This window comes from Vipera ursinii (genome assembly GCF_947247035.1).
Source record: "Vipera ursinii genome assembly, chromosome: 2".
NCBI lineage: Eukaryota > Metazoa > Chordata > Lepidosauria > Squamata > Viperidae > Vipera > Vipera ursinii.
The window spans coordinates 198078965-198099365 of NC_139513.1; the positions used below are offsets into that span (position 1 = coordinate 198078965).

Sequence of the window (20401 nt, forward strand, 5' to 3'; positions counted from 1 at the left end):
TGTGAAGTCAGAAGGAAACAACATTCAGAAAAGAAAGGGAATATTAACTACTATACCTGCATGTACAACACTTTTACTGATTAATTTAGCCCCATATTTATTATATAGGTCAGCTAGTTAACATGCGTGGTACAATAAGAATGTGTTCCAAGTGCAGGATGTAGAATCTGTTGCATTGTAGCTCAGCTCTTCATTTTAAGATCGGCTTTGAAGTTCAGGAATGTCCTCCTTAAGAACAGTGACAGTGTTCTCTTATGAATCTGATGTGTACAGTGAAGTTTTAGCAAATAAAAGAATGTGTTGGAGCATTCACAACTTGAAGGTAGAGATCATACAGTTGAATTGAATTGAATACTTTATTTGGCCAAGTGTGATTAGACACACAAGAAATTTGTCTCCGGTGCAGAAGCTCTCAGTGTACAAGCAAAGCAACACAATAATGATAATTGTAACAACAATAACATCAACAGAAGAGAGAAGTAAACAAGATAATAAGGATAAATAATAATACAGCCATATTACATGGGTAAACACATCGACATTAGACAGGATTGAGGTAATTAAATGTTCGGCAGAGTGATGGCATGTGGGGGGAAAAACTGTCTAGTTGTTTTGTTATGTAAAGCCATGTCTCTTTCTGACCTGGCAGTATACAGGTCTTCCATGGAAGGCAGGCCAGCTGCAATAGTTATTTGTGCAGTCTTAACTATCGGTTGGAGTCTGTACCAGCCCTGTTTGATTGCAAAAGAGGATAAGCAAATGATAAACTCCTTATATAATCTTGGCAAGAATATGCAGACGTGGTGGCATTCTCCTGTTGCTAATAATTCTCAGGGTGAACAACTCTATTTAAGCAAGAAAAAACGTATCACCCAAAGCCAGTGAGAATTGCCTATCCAGAATTATCTGTAAAATGTTTTTACATTTGAGTAGTTTTAACTGAAAGCTTATAAACAGATGAATTGATCAATACGTTTCTAATATAAACAGGTGTGATTTTAATTATGTACATCCAAATGATACGCAGAAAGTGAGTACACATATGGATAGTTTAAGGCAGAGTTCCCAATCTTTTGGGCACCAGGGACCGGTTCCGTGGAGAAATGTTTTTCTGTGGACTGGAGATTGTGTGGTTTTGTGTGCTGCCTGCATCCCACAGATGGGGCTTTGCTTGTTTATGTGGACGGTTGCTGGTATGCTGCAGCCCGGTACTGGTCCACAGATCGGGGATTGAGGACCCCTGGTTTAAGGGCTTAGTTTAATAAAGAGTGAAATTTATTGAATGGTGGACCTTGGCTGATATTTCTTTTAGGAATCTGGATAACAAAGTTCATTGATGTCCCAGGTATGTTAAAAAGAAAAGTTGACTTAAAGAATTAAAGCCTGCTTTGTAGCGCCATTGATTTGAAGATGGATATCCTCTGCCAATACCTAATTTGGTGTAAGGACACAGTGGCAAAGACAGATGGCCAAAGACACTGACTATAGCATCATTTGGAGTGATAATTACAGTGGTCTTGACGAAGAGTGTTGTTATAAAATGAGGAAGTTAATTAGTTAAAATTAGTTAGAATTCTGAGGAAGCATTGGAGCATTGCATTAAAATAAAAGTATGTATTTAGACAGTGATCAGATAAAAATGAATTAAATTATACAGGCTGGCATATAATTAATGAAATGTAGTTCTGTACCTATAAAATAATTGCATTCACTTTCTTCTCAGATTTTTAAAAAAACACAATTCCCTATGTTTATAATAATACAGTATGTGTGGGGTTCACAGTTTAACCTTAAGCTACAAGTATTCTCTTCTATCAATAAAATATTTATAAATTGATTTCCTTCCTGCTTGGATAATAAAACTGTTTTTAATTCCCCTCCTGTAATACATTTATATAACTTAAATTGAAATGTATTTTTTCCAGTCCATCCTCTACATATACATATAGCATGATGAACACATAAATTCCACCTCCCCTTGCACCTTTTCCACTTTGACTCTGGTTTTGCTATGATTCATTGGAAAATAAATTTTGAGAACTTGTAATAGAAGAAGCAAAGAGACTGCTAGATGTACTGCAGTATATCTATATTTTTGCTGACACAACCAGCAAATAGTGGAACAATTTTGAGCATCCCTTTGAGCTGGAATGCAGGAAATATAGCACTGTTCTCAAGCCTGCAGAACAATGGTCCTGAAAATTTTCAGCTCATTGACCCTTTCATGATTGTTTACAGATTCCCAAACTTTTATTATATGAAAATAATTTAGTAAATACTATTTAAATAGTACTATCAATAATAAGAACATTGACAAATTTGCCATCAGTTAGCTGCAAAAGGTAGCTTTACTCAAAACAGCTTACAGCCTGCGACAATACCTCTATCTCCATCAAACATCAATATCTGCCTATCCCAGGTCCTTGGGAAAAATTTGATAGGTGGATTAAAAATGCCAGATCCAATCTGCACATCTGGCTGACTGTGTGATAGAAACCATAATCTACCGTCTCATCAGCCCTTGGAAGTAGACATTGAGATGGTGACTTGATTGCTCTTGCTTCGTTTGCTTTTTCCTGAGTGCTCTCAGCACAGAAATCACTATATCCGCTAGCTGGTTAAGTGAGTATAAATACATATGCATACTTAAGTGTTAAAGATGTACATTCCTTTTTAAATTTAAAAATTGAAAGGGTTTGCTGCGCTTATTGAGTAATGACCTGCTGAACCTGTTGTCCGCTTGCCCTTGGGATGCATGGAACCAAGTAAATGTATTTTTGGTGAGACGTTTATTTGTTTAATCAATTTGTACAGTCACCTATCTCCACATACATGATTCTGGATTCTGGACTTGAAAATAAGATAAAAACCGTATGAATAAATGATAAAGAATGTATATAGCAGCCAAGAAAAACCAACCAACAACCACAATTAATGCAGCCATGATAAGGGCTCAACCATACAACCCAGCCTCAACCAGTACTTCAAGGCCTTATCAAAGGCCAGCAGGATCGGGGTGATATCTGATCTCTGGAGAAATCTAGAGGGAAGATAACCATGACAGAAAAGCCTCTCTTCCTGTATCCTGTTAGATGTCACTCTCTAATGAGTCTTCCAGATGGGACCTGGAGCATGTCTTTCCTGCCGGATCTAACAGTATGGGGAGATACATTATAGAGAGAGATAGTCCTGCAAATAACCTATCACAAAGCAAATTGCTCCATATCTACTATTCCAGCATTCACACTAGTTCCGTGTATCTAGGAAACTAGCTAAAAATTCGGTACCTCACTTAGGTTTAAGTGTGCTAGGGAGGTCATAATGTTAGGCATCTGACTCTCACAACAGCTTTTGTGCTACTGGTGACAATATGTAGAATAGATGCAAATAAGGGCACTTCGTGCTTACAGCTGTCACACTGCTGATTTCTCATAAAAAAGAGTTTTAATGTTCACAGTACACATTATGTGCTCTGTAAGGTTATCAACGAATTGCCCTTGTATACCATATCTAAACTACAGTATCAGAAAATCAACTTTATTGAAGGCAAAGTTTTGTCATGAGCAGATATTCTTCACTGGATTCTCTGAAAAGCATCTGGTTCCAGCTTTAGCAGAAAAGAAACTGAAACAACCACATAGTGTTCAGGAAGGGGTATCTCAACCACAATTTTGCAGTAGGAGTAAATGCTTTATAGGGAAACAATGGCTAATTGGTTATGGTTTTAGGATGTGGGTGTTTTTTTTAATTATGCAAGCAGGGCTGAAAAGTCTGGATATATGTTATGAGAGAAAAGAGTAAAAAATATTCTGTGCACAGCTCTACACAAGCTGCTTAGTAGAGATTTTGGGGGGGTCTTAGGACATGACCCTTGGTCCTACCTAATGGAAACTATTACAAGGAGAGAAAGGCAAAGGGTAATGTGCTGGATGAAAGATTGATATCAATAGGTCATCCGGCCATTGTTTTCCTCAAAGGCTTCTTTAAGTATGCATTTACATGTCTCTTGAATATTCAGTAAGCATTTTCTCTTGCTATTATGCATGTTCTTCTAGCATCCCACTGCTCTGAAAGAAGGGTTAAGAGTTCAGAACATGAGCAATTGATGATAAATTCAAGCTTCTTAAGGGTTTGGGGGTCCTCTTTCCTTGCATCTGTTTCTGTTGAAGAGTTTGCTGCTAGGAATATGTAATTTTTAGCATGAAGGAACATTGTCATATATAAGATGAAGAGTGTAAGATATACAGTCTTCATTAATAGCTGCCATTAATTGTCAATCTTCTGGACATGTTTTGATATGGCTTCCTCAAGAAATTTGTGACAGGAAGTTTCCAGAGTGCTGAAATCTTAATCTGAAGAGATTTATAAAATGTACAGGCACTTGGACATTTTTTTAGAAGCCTCATGTGGGGATAATTTTATTGTACTTATCATCTGGGTATCCAAATTATTGTAATCTATTATATAAAACAATGCATTATTATAATAAGTGATATACATAACACAGGCTTTATGGGTGTAAAATACTAAAATAGTTTGCTACACAGCATGAGAACCAGTTTGGTCTAGTGGTTTAAGGCAGGGCTTTTCAACTTTTTCACCCATTGTACCACATTTAGGATATGGCAACATCTGAGTACCACCAGTCGCCTAGCAAGGTGTCAAAAACATGATGACCGCCCCCGCAAAAAAGGAAAAAAGTGATGAAGTACAGGTAGTCCTTAACTTACAACAGTTCGCTTAGTGAGTGTTCGAAGTTACAATGGCACTGCAAAAAGTGCTCCCCAAGCCACAGCCAAGCAAGTTACCTGCCTGCCCACCTGGCAGCGCTCTTCCTCCTGTCCGAGGTTTTCATTGTTGTGAGCATTTCTGTTGAGGATTGGCACCGTGGGTGGTGTGGGAGGGTGTTTGGTTTTTATTTTCCCCCCCTCTGCTGGGTGGTTGCAGCAGGTTTTGGTCACTTCACATGATCCTGGGGCACTGTGACTGTCATAAATACGAATCAGTTGCCAAGCATCTGAATGTAAATCACAAGACCCTGGAGATGCTGCAACATTCCAGCTGATCCACGCTTCTTCTGGGCTCAGCAGAAGTGCCAGGATCAGCACCGAACTCCAGCTGGAGCCTGGCCCTGATCCTGGCGCTTCCGCTGAGCCCTACAGCTCCAGCCATCTCTCGCTCAAACTTGTGCGGTGCTGCCACTGGTTCAGCTCATTCCCTTCCCCCACTACCACTTTTCTAGGGTGGTCGCGTACCATCTGCTAGTGCCAGTGTACCACAGGTGGTACCCGTACCACTGGTTGAAAAGCCCTGGTCCAAGGCACTAGGCTAGAAACTAGGAGACTGTGAGTTATACTCATGAAAGCTGGCTGGGAAACTGTGCCAATCACCCTGTCTCCACCCAACCCACCTCACAGGGTTGTTGTTGTGAGGAAAATAGGAGGAGGAAAGAGTATTAGGTATTCTAACTGTCTTGAGTTATTATTAAAACAATAAAGGTGGGATATATGTGTATATGAATATGTATGGTATATGTATGTGTAAACAAAAATACTTGAGAAGTTTCTTACCTTGAGATATTTTTTATCTGTGTGTGAGATGTTTTTTAGTGTGTGTGTGTGTGTGTGTGTGTGTGTGTTTAGGGAAGTTCTTACAAGATTTTTCCCAAATAAAAGCAAGCATGGTTTTACTAAATTTCCACAAATGAGTGAATATGATTAGAGAGATATTTAACATTTTAAACAAGATGAAAAAGAATCTGTATTTATTTCTCCATATGTATGTTCTCTGGAATAGTTCTCTTTTTAACTGTATTTATTTTTTCCTATGCCAAAGGGTAGGGCATGTGTCTGTGTGTCTGTGTCTGTGTGTGTAAATTTGAAATTCTTACAGCTGCCTTTCCATTATTGAAGCCTTTTAAAATAAAAACAATATGGTAGCTTTTGGTCAAGTGTCCTACTTTCCATTCCTCCCTTTTTCCATTCCACTGTCTGAGAGTGAAAGAGAAGGGTTGGATTAACATTACAGCCTGATGGAAAGATTCCAACTGTAGCTTCTTTTTATGTAACGTCAATTTGCAGTGGCAACAGATGGTAACTAAAAATTTGATTACAGGGTTTAAAGAATATTCTTTGCCACCCAACCATGTTTAAAACACTTCATTTCTTAAGAAGCCAGCATCTTAGGTAAAAGATAAAATAATGTTATAGTTCAGGTTAACAATACCAACTTTAAAAATCCCCATGCCCATTTTTAGAACATGGATTCTCAAATTTATTGCCTTTCTAAATCTCTGCTGCCTTGTTATCTTAACAGAAGTACCCATAGACCTGAAACAGGTTGCTAATGAAAGTGAACCAAAGTGGGGGGAGTTTTCTATGTGATCATACTCAATTGGTGTCCAGCTTCTCAGAACTGATCCTCAAGATCAACTTATCCCAGGATGATTATGGGCTGTTGATCATTATCCAAGGCAGGAATGTGCATATTATCTTCTAATCATACTTAGCCCACCAAAAAGGCTACCTCTCTAACAATTTTTTTTACTATGCATTAAAATTAGTGTTTTCTGACTTGTGTCAACTCAAACAGTACTATGCTTCACTTCATTAGGGGCGAACTACTTTACGTCAGTTGGCTACTGTGTACTATGGTTGTGTCTGCTCCTCTATTTCCCTTTCTGTTCACTGCCCTGCACAACCACAACTACAGTATTTTACAAGTTTATTAAGGAAACAGTGAAATGATGGATCAGTAGTCCTTCTCTTTGGGTATTTTTTTTTAATTCGATGGAACAGTGAAAGGATGGACTAGCTTTTCTTAATTTCTTTAAAAAAGTAAAAATTATAGTTCTGCTATTTTTCCCTTTTAATGTAACTCAGGAATAAAGAAGGGTGGGAATCCACCTTGGAGAATATGATAACCACCATGCAGAAATAAGATCAAACCATCATCAAGATCCATTTTTAGATAGCTGATCTTGGGAGAGAGGAAACTTACGATTTCAGTGTGGAAAAGCCCTCAAATCCTCAAAAGTGTTTTGAGTTTCCAGTACTTTTAATGCTTTACATTATTAGTAAATATATAGGAAAGCTTGTGATGATATTAAAGGAGATGGTGACATGAATATTTGTGTTCTTTTAAATGTACGAGGTATTATTGGCTTACAAGGGAATGATTTGCAGCAAATGCTAAATAGAGTACCGGTATATAATGCAACAAAAAGTATGGATCTAACAAAGAGAATTGTTCTAAAAATTAGTGTATCAAACCAAAGTAGTCTTTGACAGACAAAATTGAATGAACGATTGCAAGTTATACGTACCTGGAAATAACTAGAGTAGGAGGTGAATTTGTATATCTAGGATGTTCACTAAAATTGGGGAAATGAAGACATTTCAAGACATACAAATGAGAATAGCAGCATAATGGATAGTATATGAAGCATTACAAGGAATCCCTATTTGTCAAAAGAAAATAATATGGCTATGCATCATTGGCTAGTTTTTTGTATGGAAATGAGAGTTGGACGTGTCAGAAGAAACATGAATGCAGTGGGAATGGGGTGCTTAAGAAGTAATGTGTGTGAAAACCAAGCAAGAGTGATCAGTTAAAAAACAAGTACTCTGAGGTGGTTTGGTCATTTCTGAGGATCAAGTTTCAATTCAAATACATGAAGCAAGATAGAACGTGTTGAGAGGAGAGCATAGTAATACTTGTATAGAGTTGATGATTTTGTAAAGATAGGAAGGTACAGAGAGATATAATGAATGGTGTTGATGTAAATTAGTTTTAGCCCTGTTTCCTTTTATTTTTCTTGTCGTATTGATATCTTTGGCTTGCTGTTTCTTGCTCCTTTTCTGTGCGCTGCGAAATGTTTATTTTAAAATGGAATAGCATCCTGAGTGTATATTTATATGCATGCTTTATATTATCCTGGACAACCCGCGATCCCTCGGATCCTCATTTCAGGTTGCTCAATGCCTTCAACAATGGTAGAGCTTCAGATATACTTGAAAAGCTCTTTAAAATTCAGGGAGATATTCAGAGATGCATCTGCCTTGAAAGCAGCCCATCTTGAACTGTACAACAGTCATAGATCATGTAGCATATAATATATATATAGCTCAACATAAAGCACAGTCAAACATCAGGTGTTGACCTAAGGAAATGTTTGGTGACAGTTTGTATTGTGTCATAAAGTGCTTTATGATCATTTGTCACAAAACAATTTATAAAATTTGTCAAATTTAAATTTGACAGGAGTTATGGGTCCCAGATTTTGGATACATTCTGTACACTGGCTAGGGGTCCCCAGCCCCTGGTTCGTAGAGTGGTACTGGTCTGTGGCCTGTTGGGGGAACCGGGTCTCGCAAGTGGCGAGTGAGTGTGCGAAGTTTCTTTGTGCATGCACGGGATCTACAGCATGCGCAAAACCATCTCCCCCACTGCTGCTGCCGGTCCATGGAGCCAGAAAGGTTGGGGATCACTGTGTTAATCCATTTGAAGTAGCTTGGTTCAAAAATGGTTGCCCTAAGATGCAGTGTTTCGCCCAGTTGAAGACTGTAGTAACAAGAGTTCGTGTGTGTGTGTGTGTGTGTGTGTGTGTAAGGAAAAGAGAAATGTTATAGTCAAAAGAATGTTACTGCCTGCATTTTATGTCATTCCTTAAGAGACTAAATTATTTCTATCCTGTGAAAATCTTGCACACGTGCGCGCACACAGACACACACAGAGAGAGAGAGAGAGAGAGAGAGAGAGAGAGAGAGGGAGGGAGAGAGAGAGCAGTTCCTTTCCTATTCTCTGACAACTGATACTCAGAAGCATGCTCTCTAGAAATAAAATACAGTTGCTACGATTAGTAAGCAATGCTAAGGCTACCCTGGATAAGTTGTCTAATTCCTTAAGCCATTAGCCATACTCCATCTGGTGGTACTGAAGTCTGCAAATTAACTTGATTTTCTGGGGGGGGGGGGAGTGCACATCTGTCTTCGATCCACCGTCAATGTAATGCTACAGTCTTTTAGGCTGTTTTTGATTGGCCTACATCCTGGTGTGCTCTATCAGTCTGTCAATCAAGTATTAACCTGGCCTAACCCTTTTTACTGTCCTAGTCGGGGCAAATAAATGTAGTTCCTCCATATGAAAGGCACTACTTGATGTTACAAAACTCACAGTAGTCTTATCTGTGTAATTTACCATTGGTTTAGTTTTCATACATTATTTAGCATATTAATGAAACGTAGTATAATAATCAGCTTTACTTAGAAAGGTGAATTTTTAGAGGAATTTATTCCTGGGAAACATACACAGAATTATAAACTAAAATAGGTAAACGCTTTTTAATTTATACTCACAAAATTAACATGGTTCTAAATCTTTAAACCATTTCACTCTGTTAGCCAAGCACATGCATGTTAGTGTTTTTCTGTGTGAGATCTAGGGAAAAAGTAGACATTACCAGTAGTAGAATGAACAAACAAAGAAGTGTAAATAAATAGTCGCTTACTACTACTGCACTACAGTAGTAGCATATTTTTACATAGAAACGTGTATTTTAAAAACTAATTTAAGTATATATAGTCTAGAAAGCTATGTATTGGTTGGAAAAGATCACAGGAAGCATGGACAGCCACATGTTAAAGCAGTTCCTTTGGCAACCAGTCTATCTCTGCATACAATTCAAGAGTGATATATAAAATGTTAATATAATTTAATTTCAAGATGTCCAAAAGATAATATGTTCCCTAAAAGCTTGATTATTGCTTAAGGCAGGGGGTCTTCAAATTTGGCCCTTTTATGACTTGTGGACTTCAACTCCCAGAATTCCTCACCCAGGCACACTGGCTGAGGAATTCTGGGAGTTGAAGTTCACAAGTCATAAAAGGGCCAGGTTTCCCTGGCTTAAGGCCTTTGGGAAAGGCCCTTCTCTTCAACTGGCTACTCACGAAGGTTTATTTGTTGGGAATATGAGAGAGAATTTTTTTTAAACTGGAAATTTTCAGTGTAATCAAATATAGAAAACAAAGGACACAAAACAGAGAACACAGTTTCTCAGTATTACAACAGATTCATGGGCCTAGGTGGAAAAGGTGTTATTGTAAAAATTGAGCATGACTTCAGCCAACCTTCACAATAACTTTCCTGCTATTGTGCTTAATACTTTGTTGCAGAGTTGTCTTTGAAAATATGATAAGGTAAATGGAACTCATCTGTGGTAGAAAAAAAAATATTCTGCATTCTGGAAAAAAACACATTCCAAAGGAGATCTGTAGATTTAATAGGAAAAAAGAGAGGAACAGAAATTGGCTCCTGGATGAGGTAGTTACACAATACTGCTTTTTGGCTGATGCTATAATTCATGTTGTCTACTGTTGGTATATATATTTTCCTAAGACGTACAAGCTTAACTATTAAAGTTGTTAAAATTTGGCTTGAACCCTTTGCCATATTCCTCCCACACACAAACGTTTTTTTAAATACCCTCTAATCCCTTAATTCAGGGTAGAATTGGGGCAAATCCTTTTAATATGCAATTTACATATTTCCAGAGTAATAAATAAATTTATATCCACATTTCTGATAGTACTGCTTTTTTAAAAAAAATACGTTGATTATACAGTTTTACAGTGGCAATTATTTAAAATCCCGTTCCTACAATGATTTTATGTCCATAGTACTACCATTTGGAACTAAGAATTTCATTGTACAATATTTTGGAAGAATTTCCCATAAGGAAAGTTTCTAGTAAAAAGTAAAATAGGAGAAAAGCATTTCAGTATATTTATTTGCCTATCTTGAATAGCAAATTCAACTACACTGTAAGCAACAACATAATGAATGAATGAACCTTTATTGCCAAAGTACAACCATGTATACATTGAGATTGGCTGAGACTCCCTTCGTGACCCCACCCCCAACTTACAGTGACACAAACCCTCCATCTTATTCCTAAGTTCTTAATAAAAGTTATTGGTTACTTCCCCTTTTATATAAAAATGTACAATTGTGCTGGTAAGGTAATGGTTTATTGTCTCATGCTTTGTATATAGAAATCTCTGCTTTAATTGCCATTATTTACTGCTTATTTTTTTTTTTCATATACCATGCCTAAGGAAGTCTTCCACGTTGGATCCAAGATAGACATTTTAATTAAAATACGTATTACAGAAATAAACCTGTGGTCTCTATAATGGTGATATTTTTCACCATTATTTAGTTAATATTATGATACAGTTTATTTTTATATAGTATATTATTGGTGTAATGTTTGGACATAGTTGATGGTTGTGGTAGCAGATTTATTCGTAACATGGGTTTTTAACTATAAATAGGACTTCTTCTATATACATAAGCATCCCTGTTGCATTCCATATTCAGAGTAACCATCTGGTAGTTGAAAGGGATTGGCCTATTAGTGCTTGCTGTTGTATGTTCCTAAACCATGCAACTAATTTTTCCTCTATTTTTAAAATTAAAGAATAACATTTAACTATATAAAATGTACAAAATGATTCAGTGTCAGACACACTATATATTCCAAGTATAATTCTGGATCAATTACTCAAGAGTGAGATTGATATGAACAATGCATTCCATTCAGATTTATAGTTTGGCTTGTTATTCACTTGACATTTAATTAGGTTTGCATCTAGTGGTTCTTGTCTTCAATTTATAAACAGAACAATTTATTTTAAGTATCTTTATTAAAGAACAATGTTAGTTAAAGCAGTGTCGTGGCAGATAATAGATACCCTTTTTGATTAAGTGTGTGATAATTCTTGCATGCAAATGGATTTCTGTATGTAAATGCCTGGACTGAGGTTCCATGTATATTATTCAGATGAGCCAACAAACAATACTGGACAATAATATTGCATTAACCCATCTTTATCAATTCACTCTTGCTCTGAACTTCAACAGATGGAGATGGATAGACCTAAAATGATAGAACCTGTTCCGTTTCCAGATTGGGAAGCTGTGTCACTGAAAGACACAGCAAATTTTCTGATAAAAGAGTTTCCATGCCATGATTTATTACACATACATACCTAGGAGAGAGTGTGTGTGTGTGTGTGTGTGTGTGTGTGAGAGAGAGAGAGAGAGAGAGAGAGAGAGAGAGAGAGAGAGAGAGAGAGAGAGAGAGAGAGAGAGAGAGAGTGAGTGAGTAATGATGGTAATAGATACAGTGGTGCCAAGTAACAGCAACATCAAGAAGGAATATGAGAAGCTGGAGAAGTACCAGGGCCTGAAGATGGAAATAGAAAAGTTGTGGAAATTAAAGGCCCAAGTAGTCCCAGTGGTGAAAAAAACATTTGGGGCTCTGATTCCTAAGTTGGAGAATAGCTTCAAGAGATCTCAGGAACAACATCAGAGTTCTCTGTCCAGAAGAGTGCAGTGTTAAGAATATAAGATTTCCTTCCTTCCTTCCTTCCTTCCTTCCTTCCTTCCTTCCTTCCTTCCTTCCTTCCTTCCTTCCTTCCTTCCTTCCTTCCCTCCCTCCCTCCCTCCCTCCCTCCCTCCCTCCCTCAAATGCTTTTGTTTATTAAAGGTTTCCTTGCATTTTTTAAGGATTCTTTTTTCATATGAAACAAATGATTTATTCATTTAATTCTTGGACTTCTAAGATGTTGACTGCTGAATACTGGGACAGGGTGTGCAGGGAAGTTGGAAGGTTCTCAAAACGTAAGATGCTGGAAGGACAATTGCACATCATTCCAGTAAGAAGAAAGAAGGAGATGGCTTCGAAAACTGTTGTGGATGTATAGGGAGCGTTTAACTCATATGAACGTTAAAAAGAACATGTGAGTTTCTAGAGAACATGACCAAGTGCAGCCTGGGCTATGCATTACATTAAATGCATGAAAATGGACACAAAGACCTGAAGAAAAAACTTACAATGACTACATTGCCTGAGAAATTTTGGTAGCTAGAGTTGCTGAAGTTGGGAAACATAGTAGATCTCCAGGATCTCTTCCAACTTTTACAATCCATATTTCTATAATTTCTTGAAAAGGTACAATAACAATTAAACCAGTCTGTTACGAAGATATTTTCAACTCATTTCCACATACCCCTTGTTTGTCTATCAACTACTATTGCATAAGCCACAAATATTAAATGGTTGGTGTCCGCAATTGTTCTTGTTTAGTTTTATGGGCTTGCTTTTCTTCATTCCATGAATATGGTAATTACAATCCCTAATAAGTGCAGCCGATTGTTGGAGAAGAAGTACTGTAGGCTATACTTCATGACACTTCAGTTTGAGGAAAGAGATGTTCTTCAAATGCCACCACAGAAGTTTCCGATTACAAGGCACAATATAATGGAATCATTGTTATGACAAATTGGGAGGGGAATAAAGCCTCACTGACAGACGTCTTCCTCCAGATACTATAGTAAGAGATAATTATGCTAGACTGGACCTATTTAACTGGTGCTGGAGAGTTTTTAACCCTTCTAGCAAGAACTTCTTCCTTCAGTTCAACTCTAGGAAAATAGAAAGAGGCTTTGGATCTCCCTCCCTGAAACCAACAATAGACATTATAAATCTTGGGCTAATCTGTAAATGTGAGGTTACTGTGCAACCATGAAGTGTTGCACAAGGAGAAACTTTAAACAATATACTCTTTGTCAAATGCAATGAAGTGAATTCATCCATCCATCTTTTCAATTTGTGGGAGAAAGAAAGAAAGAAAAAGTGATTGACTTGCTCTATAGATGGTGATGATGGAAGAGATTTGATTTCTGTAACCATAATCTAGGTTTCTTGGATGATATACTACTGGCATGAAGTGTACAATTAGTCCTTGATTTACCAACACAATTGAGCCAAAAATTTCTGTTGCCAAGTGAAACATTTGTTAAATGGGTTTCCCCACATTTTACGACTTTTCTTGCCACAGTTGTTAAGTGAATCACTGCAGTTGGTAAATTAGTAACACGGTTGTTATGTGAAACTGGTTTCCCCATTGACTTTGCTTGTCAGAAGATTGCAAAAGGTGATCCCATGATCCCTGGACACTGCAGCCATCATAAATATGAGTCAGTTAACCAAACATCTGAATTTTGATCACACGACCCTGGGGGATGCTGCAATGGTCATAAGTGTGAAAAACGATAAGTCACTTTTTTCAGTGCTGTTGTAACTTTGAACAGTCACTAAAGGAACTGCTGTAAGTCAAAGACTACCTATACTTCATATAAACTGGTAATGTGTTTGGTCCAACATGATGATCAGGAAGGGGTTTAACTTGAATTCTCTGGAATATTGCACAAAGATTAATGGTAAATCTGGATTATTGCTTTGATAATGCCACTTGGGGTGTGTGTGAAAGCCCTAATAAGCAGGCATATACATAGAATGAAGGCTACTGCTAAGCTTGTAAGCCGCCCTGAGTCTTCGGAGAAGGGCGGGATATAAATGGAATTAAAATAAATAAAATAAAATAAATAATGGCCCTATTAAGCCACTCAAGAGAATGCAGGAAAGACATTGGCTGATAAAGTTTGCAGCTTTCATTGTCTCCTCATAAATATTCAAACATACAAGAATGAAGTAGGATAATTTGGAACTCTTAGTACAGGAAGATACATATTATACTTAATAGGTATAACAGCATCCGGATGAGACGACTCTTATGATCCAGTTTGTTCAAAAGGAACAGAAATAATAGAGAGGAAGAACGTTAAAAACACTCTTATTTACCCAACATATTATAGACTTAAAGGAAGTGGAGAATAAAGATAATACTATTATAACCCAACAAAGGAGAAGAATTGAATGATGATGTATTTCTGGGAAGAAAATTCAGAATGTGCAAAGAGGAATGATGTAACAATGGGGGATTTTAAATATCTGTTGGGAGACGAACGAAGAGGGTGGACGAAGGCATAAAGAGGGTCAACTATCTTTCCTTATTAGTTCCGAGCCAAGGCTTTACAAGCGGAAATAGCAGGAACGTAAGGGGAGAATACCAGTGTAATGCTGGACTTCTTGATTTTAAGGGAAATTAAAGCTGAATATAGCTGAATTTGTATCTGACCCATGTATTCAAAAGAGGGGATGTTAATAAACTGAACAATGGTATTACAAGGCAGGAGAAGTTAATGGGAAAGGTGGATGGGGGAAAGGAGGTATTTAAAATTCAAATGCAAATAATGCTAAGGAGACAGCAGAAGAAACTTATAGTTGTGTGAACCGATCCACAGAGTCTCCTTATTTTGGCCCTCAAAGTCCCTTGAGTTTCTTGCTGAGGACATGTCCTGACAACGTTGCTTCAGTCTCATTCAATTTGCTACTAAAGCAGTTTAAAGATGCTGCAGGTGTTCTGGTAATAGTACAAAAATCTTAGCCAGATAGTAACGAACAGGTTGCTAGTCATTTTTGAAAATTTCTATCAATATAAGTTAGAATACAGGTAGTCCTTGTCTTAAAACCATTCATTTAGTGACTGTCGAAGTTCACACTGAAAAAAGTGACTTTGTGGCCAGTTTTCATACTTTATAACTGTTGCAGAATCCTGATGGTCACATGATCAAAATTCAAGCCCTTGACAACAGGCAGGTATCCCAGGTCATGTGATCACCATCTGTAACCTTCCCAGCTGGCTTCTGACAAGCAGATTCAGTGGGGGAAAGCTAGATTTGCTTAACAACTGCATGATTCACTTAACAACTGGAGTTGATGCTGTTAACAGCTGTGCCAAAAAAGGTCCAAAGATGCGGCACAATTGGCTTAACAACTGTCTTGCTTAGCGATGGAAATTTTGGACTCCGTTGTGGTTGTAAGTCAAGGATTACCTGTACTCCACAGCTTAACGCATTTCCACATATACCAAAACCTGGGTACAGATGGCAACACAGCATGGTTCTGTTCCAGATGTACAGGGAACAATCGTGCGGTGGGGAGCGACAGGAGTTGTTCTCGCTCTGGGACACAAAATAAGAATGGCAGAAGAGAGTTCGTGGATGAGCCATCCAAAAAACATGACCTAAAGATCTAAAAAAAAAAAAAAAGAAGACGTATTTTAATGTTGTCATGATTGTTTTTAACTATTTTGTATTGTTGGCTTTGATTTTTAACCGTAAGCTGTATTTGCGTGGTGGTAGAGGGTGGGGAGAAAAAAAGTAGCAAATTGTCAGGACTTTGTTGTGCCTGGTATGGCAATTAAGTTCTCCCTGCTTCCTATTTTAACAGCAGCCTGGAATCCTATCTCCTGTAAATGTTACTGCAGTAGCCAAGTTTTAATCCTGGGGCTCTGTCTGCTGCCTTTTCTAATCTGTAGCAGTTTATTTCCCATTCTTGAAGGTTTCTACTATCTGTCCTTGGTTTACAAACAACTTGTTGTTGTTGTTAGTTGCGAAGTCATGTCCGACCCATCGCGACCCCATGGACTACGTAACTCCAGGCCTTCCTGTCCTCTACTAAACTTTCCCTAGCATAATAATCAATATTTCCTGCCTGCCAGCTTCAGCCTTTACATATATTTAAATAAAGGAGATATCAAGGAAGTTAAATCTCAGAACAAGCCAGCATTACTGAAGGCAGTTAGGAACAAAGGTTTTTTTTTGTTTCAGAAATGTTCAGAATAAAAGGAGACGGCTTATATATGTTACTCGGTTAAGATATCAAAATGCTAATACTGCTAAGAAAAGGGACACAAAGAAGAGGGAGTCAAGCTATTCTCCAAAGCACCTGAAAGCAGGACAAGAAGCAACGGATGGAAACTAGTCAAGGAGAGAAGCAACCTAGAACTAAGGAGAAACTTCCTGACAGTTAGAACAATTATCCAGTGGAACTACCTGCCTCCAGAGGTGGTGAAGGCTCCAACACTGGAAGTTTTTAAGAAGAGACTGGACAGCCATTTGCCTGAAATGGTATAGAGTTTCCTATCTGAGAAGGGGGTTGGACTAGAAGACCTCCAAGGTCCCTTCCAAGTATTATTGTTGTTGTTATGCAGAGATGCTGAACTCTGCTTTGGCTTATTTTTACTCTCTCCCTAATGAGGGGATATGTTTCATCAGGTAACTTGGAAGAGCAGGATGAAGTTTGGGATTGATGGAAACCAAATGCTTTCCATTGGTTGGATTTAAATCTCCATAGTCAAAAGAATTGCATTTTTTGGTTGCTGGGGGAACTTGCTAGTGATCTGACTGAAATTTTGATTTTGAGAAATTCTGCAGAACTGGGGAAAGGCAAAAGATAGAGGTATGGAGGAGAAAGGGAGACAGATCAGTTTGATTTTCATACCTAAGAAGACTTTAGAGCAGATTGTAAACAAAGTTAGCTACATGGCATTTTGAAAACAATGAAGCAGTTGCCAAAAATCAAGGAAGACCTGTCAAGAATGATAACTCGCACTTGTTTAATACACCTTGTAGATTGGTGAGAATATTGCAGATTTAAAATTTAACTAAATGTATTGATTTCAATAACGCTTTTGACAAAGTACACCAGAATAAAGAGGAAGGGATAAAGTGGTAGAGAAAATGCATATGAAATTTTCAGATGACACAGATGCATGTGTCAAAAAAAACAAATATGATATATTTGAAAAAGAAGCTGACTATAATAGAATGAACTGTAATGGACATAAAATAACATTTATTTAGGAAACATGCACTGGTATAGAATGGGTTATATCTTTACTTGGTAATAGAACTTTTGAAAATGATCTTGAAAAAGTGACATCTTTGGAAAACAATGATCTGAGTATCTTATTTGGAGGATATTAGTCCTTCCCTTCCCTTCCCTTCCCTTCCCTTCCCTTCCCTTCCCTTCCCTTCCCTTCCCTTCCCTCCTTTATTCACAGTTGTATAGAATATTTTATATTTATATTTATATTTATATTTATTAAATTTTTATACCGCCCTTCTCCCGAAGGACTCAGGGCGGTGTACAGGGCAATAAATATTAAAAAGGAAGTACAAAAGTTAAAAAACAATTAAATATTATGCCCGATATATACAATAATTAAAAACCATGTTAAAACCCCAACCCCTAACCCATCAAACCAGGCCGGAGGTGGATAGATGAAAGCCAATTTCTTTAGACAAGGGATACATAATTTTGCTAATTAAATAAAATGAAATTAAACATTTATATTGGCTGAATGAAACTTTTTGAAGACCCTATTATTGGATTTTAAAACTGCCGAATAGTCTTGTCACACTTTATAATAAGTGTTATGTAGGAGAGTTATTTTGAAAATAAAAAATGAATTCTGTATTGAGGCCTGGTAACATTGGGTCAATTTATCAGATAATTTAGGAGGCACTATTGTGCTGCATTCAAAACTAGAGTTTTTTCACAGTTGTATGATTTAAGTGGATACACGTTTGTGCCTGTTTAGTTATGAAATATAAGTTTACATCTGACTTAGAATTATATCACATTCTTCCCAGTTATCATCATTAAAATGTACAGAATTTTTAACACAAAAGCTGCTGGACATTCTCTCCCATGAAATAGGAATTCTGTGATTGTAATATTGTTTGCTTGTTTGTTTGACAACATTTATAGCTCTCACTGTTGTTAGAGGACTCTCACCAGGATTTTAAGCCTAATTTAATTTTTAGCCTAACAGTATAATTTGCTGACAATTACAGAATGCACGAACTTTTCCTTGGGTAATTGATAAAATTAATGTTATGTGTAATTACTTCCATGTCACAATTTACTTGTACAAATGATTAAAAATCTAAATGTTGGGAATAAAAAGAACTGTATAGTAATTCATTTGTTGTGGATTTTACTGCACTAGTACATAGAAAGGGCAGCCAGATGCCATTAAGTTAAAGATCGGGTAACATTTGCCTCTTGGGATTGGTCATGTATCATTTCCAGTGTCTCAGTTTGCACTTTTTAGTGTTATTTTGAAATGGAGCAAGAGAAAAAGAACACTGAAGTAATAATCTTAAAATCATAGCATGTGCTGCATTTCAGAAACAGGGTGAATAAATATAGATGTGATTGTACCTTGAAAAAGTAAAATAATTCTCTAATGTAGGAAAACTTGTATGTCTTGTTGAGGCAAGCAAATCACTTGCTTATTTAATGTATTAGATAAATTAAGACTTTGCTTAAAGCATGGGTGTCAAACTTGCCGTGTCACGTGACGTTTGCGATGTATCACAACTTTTTTCATGTTGCCAGAACTGGGGTGGGCGCGGCCTCCGCATGATGCAACCAGCCCGCGAGCCAGCAGTTTGACACCCCTGGCTTTATCTATATTATTAAATTATCCAGATATCCTTTGAGATATCAAAGCAGATTTCAGAACATTTTCCCAATATATGAATGAAGAGAACTGAGCTTAAATATTAACCTTCATGAAACAAGACTTGGACAGATGCTTGCTAATTAGAGTGAAACCAAGACAGGCAAGAAGGGTAAAACTAATTTTTCTGACAGGCCATGAAATAATATTTTTATTTTGACCCAGTATATCAGTCTTATAGACTAATATAATGATACAACAGTAATGGGCCTTATTCATGATGACAATGTGGAAGCTTATCGCAAGGAGGTTGAGCGGTTGGTGAACTGATGTAAAGAAATCAGCCTAGTTTTAAATACCGGTAAAACCAAATAAATGATTGTCGATTTCAGAAAAGGCAGGCACAGCCACACTTCTCTATGCGTTAATGATTCACCTGTGGAGATGGTTACCAGCATCAAATTCCTGGGTGTGCAGCTAACAAGTAGGCTGGCTTGGTCGCTCAACAGTGAGAAACTGGTGAAGCGGGCACAGCAGCGCCTGCACTTTCTGCGTCACATGAGAAAAGCTCATCTTCCTTCCCCTGTTCTGACCACTTTCTACAGGGGGACGATCGAGAGCATCCTGTCATACAGCATCATAGTCTGGTTTGGAAGCATCACTGCTTCAGACAGGAAGGCGGTGCAGAGAGTGGTGAGGATGGCTGAAAAGATCATTGGCAGTTCCCTCCCTCCCATCCAGGACATAGCACAGAAGCGTTGTTTGAACAGGGTCCGTAAGATTATCTGGGACACTACTCATCCTCTTCACAAACTGTTTTCCTTGTTACCTTCTGGGAGGAGGCTTCGTGGTTTCTGTAGCAGAACATCCAGATTCAGCCATAGTTTCATTCCATACTGTATTAACCTTGTGAACTCTCAAGCTTCCTCCTTCCATTATATATTCAAGATGGACAGTATTTAATATTTTATTGATATGTATATGTAGGGGTGTGGGTCTATACATATGTTATATGTAGTATGTTTTGGGGGGGTTGTCATGTAGGTGTCTCACTTTGAGAGCAGGCAACTAAATTTCATTTCTGATGTGCACCATTGTGCCCATTGCTGCACTAAGCACTTCCATCTACCATAACTTGGCCAAAAGGGCTGCTTCATGGTTTTGTTGAGTTTAACTTCCAC

At 37.6% G+C, this 20401-nt stretch overlaps 1 protein-coding gene across 4 annotated transcripts in view; it reads left to right on the forward strand.

Annotated features, from left to right (window-relative positions):
- RNF38 (ring finger protein 38) overlaps positions 1 to 20401 on the forward strand; it is a 110421-nt gene that overhangs the window by 27016 nt on the left and 63004 nt on the right. The gene's annotated exons all lie outside the window — the stretch shown is intronic.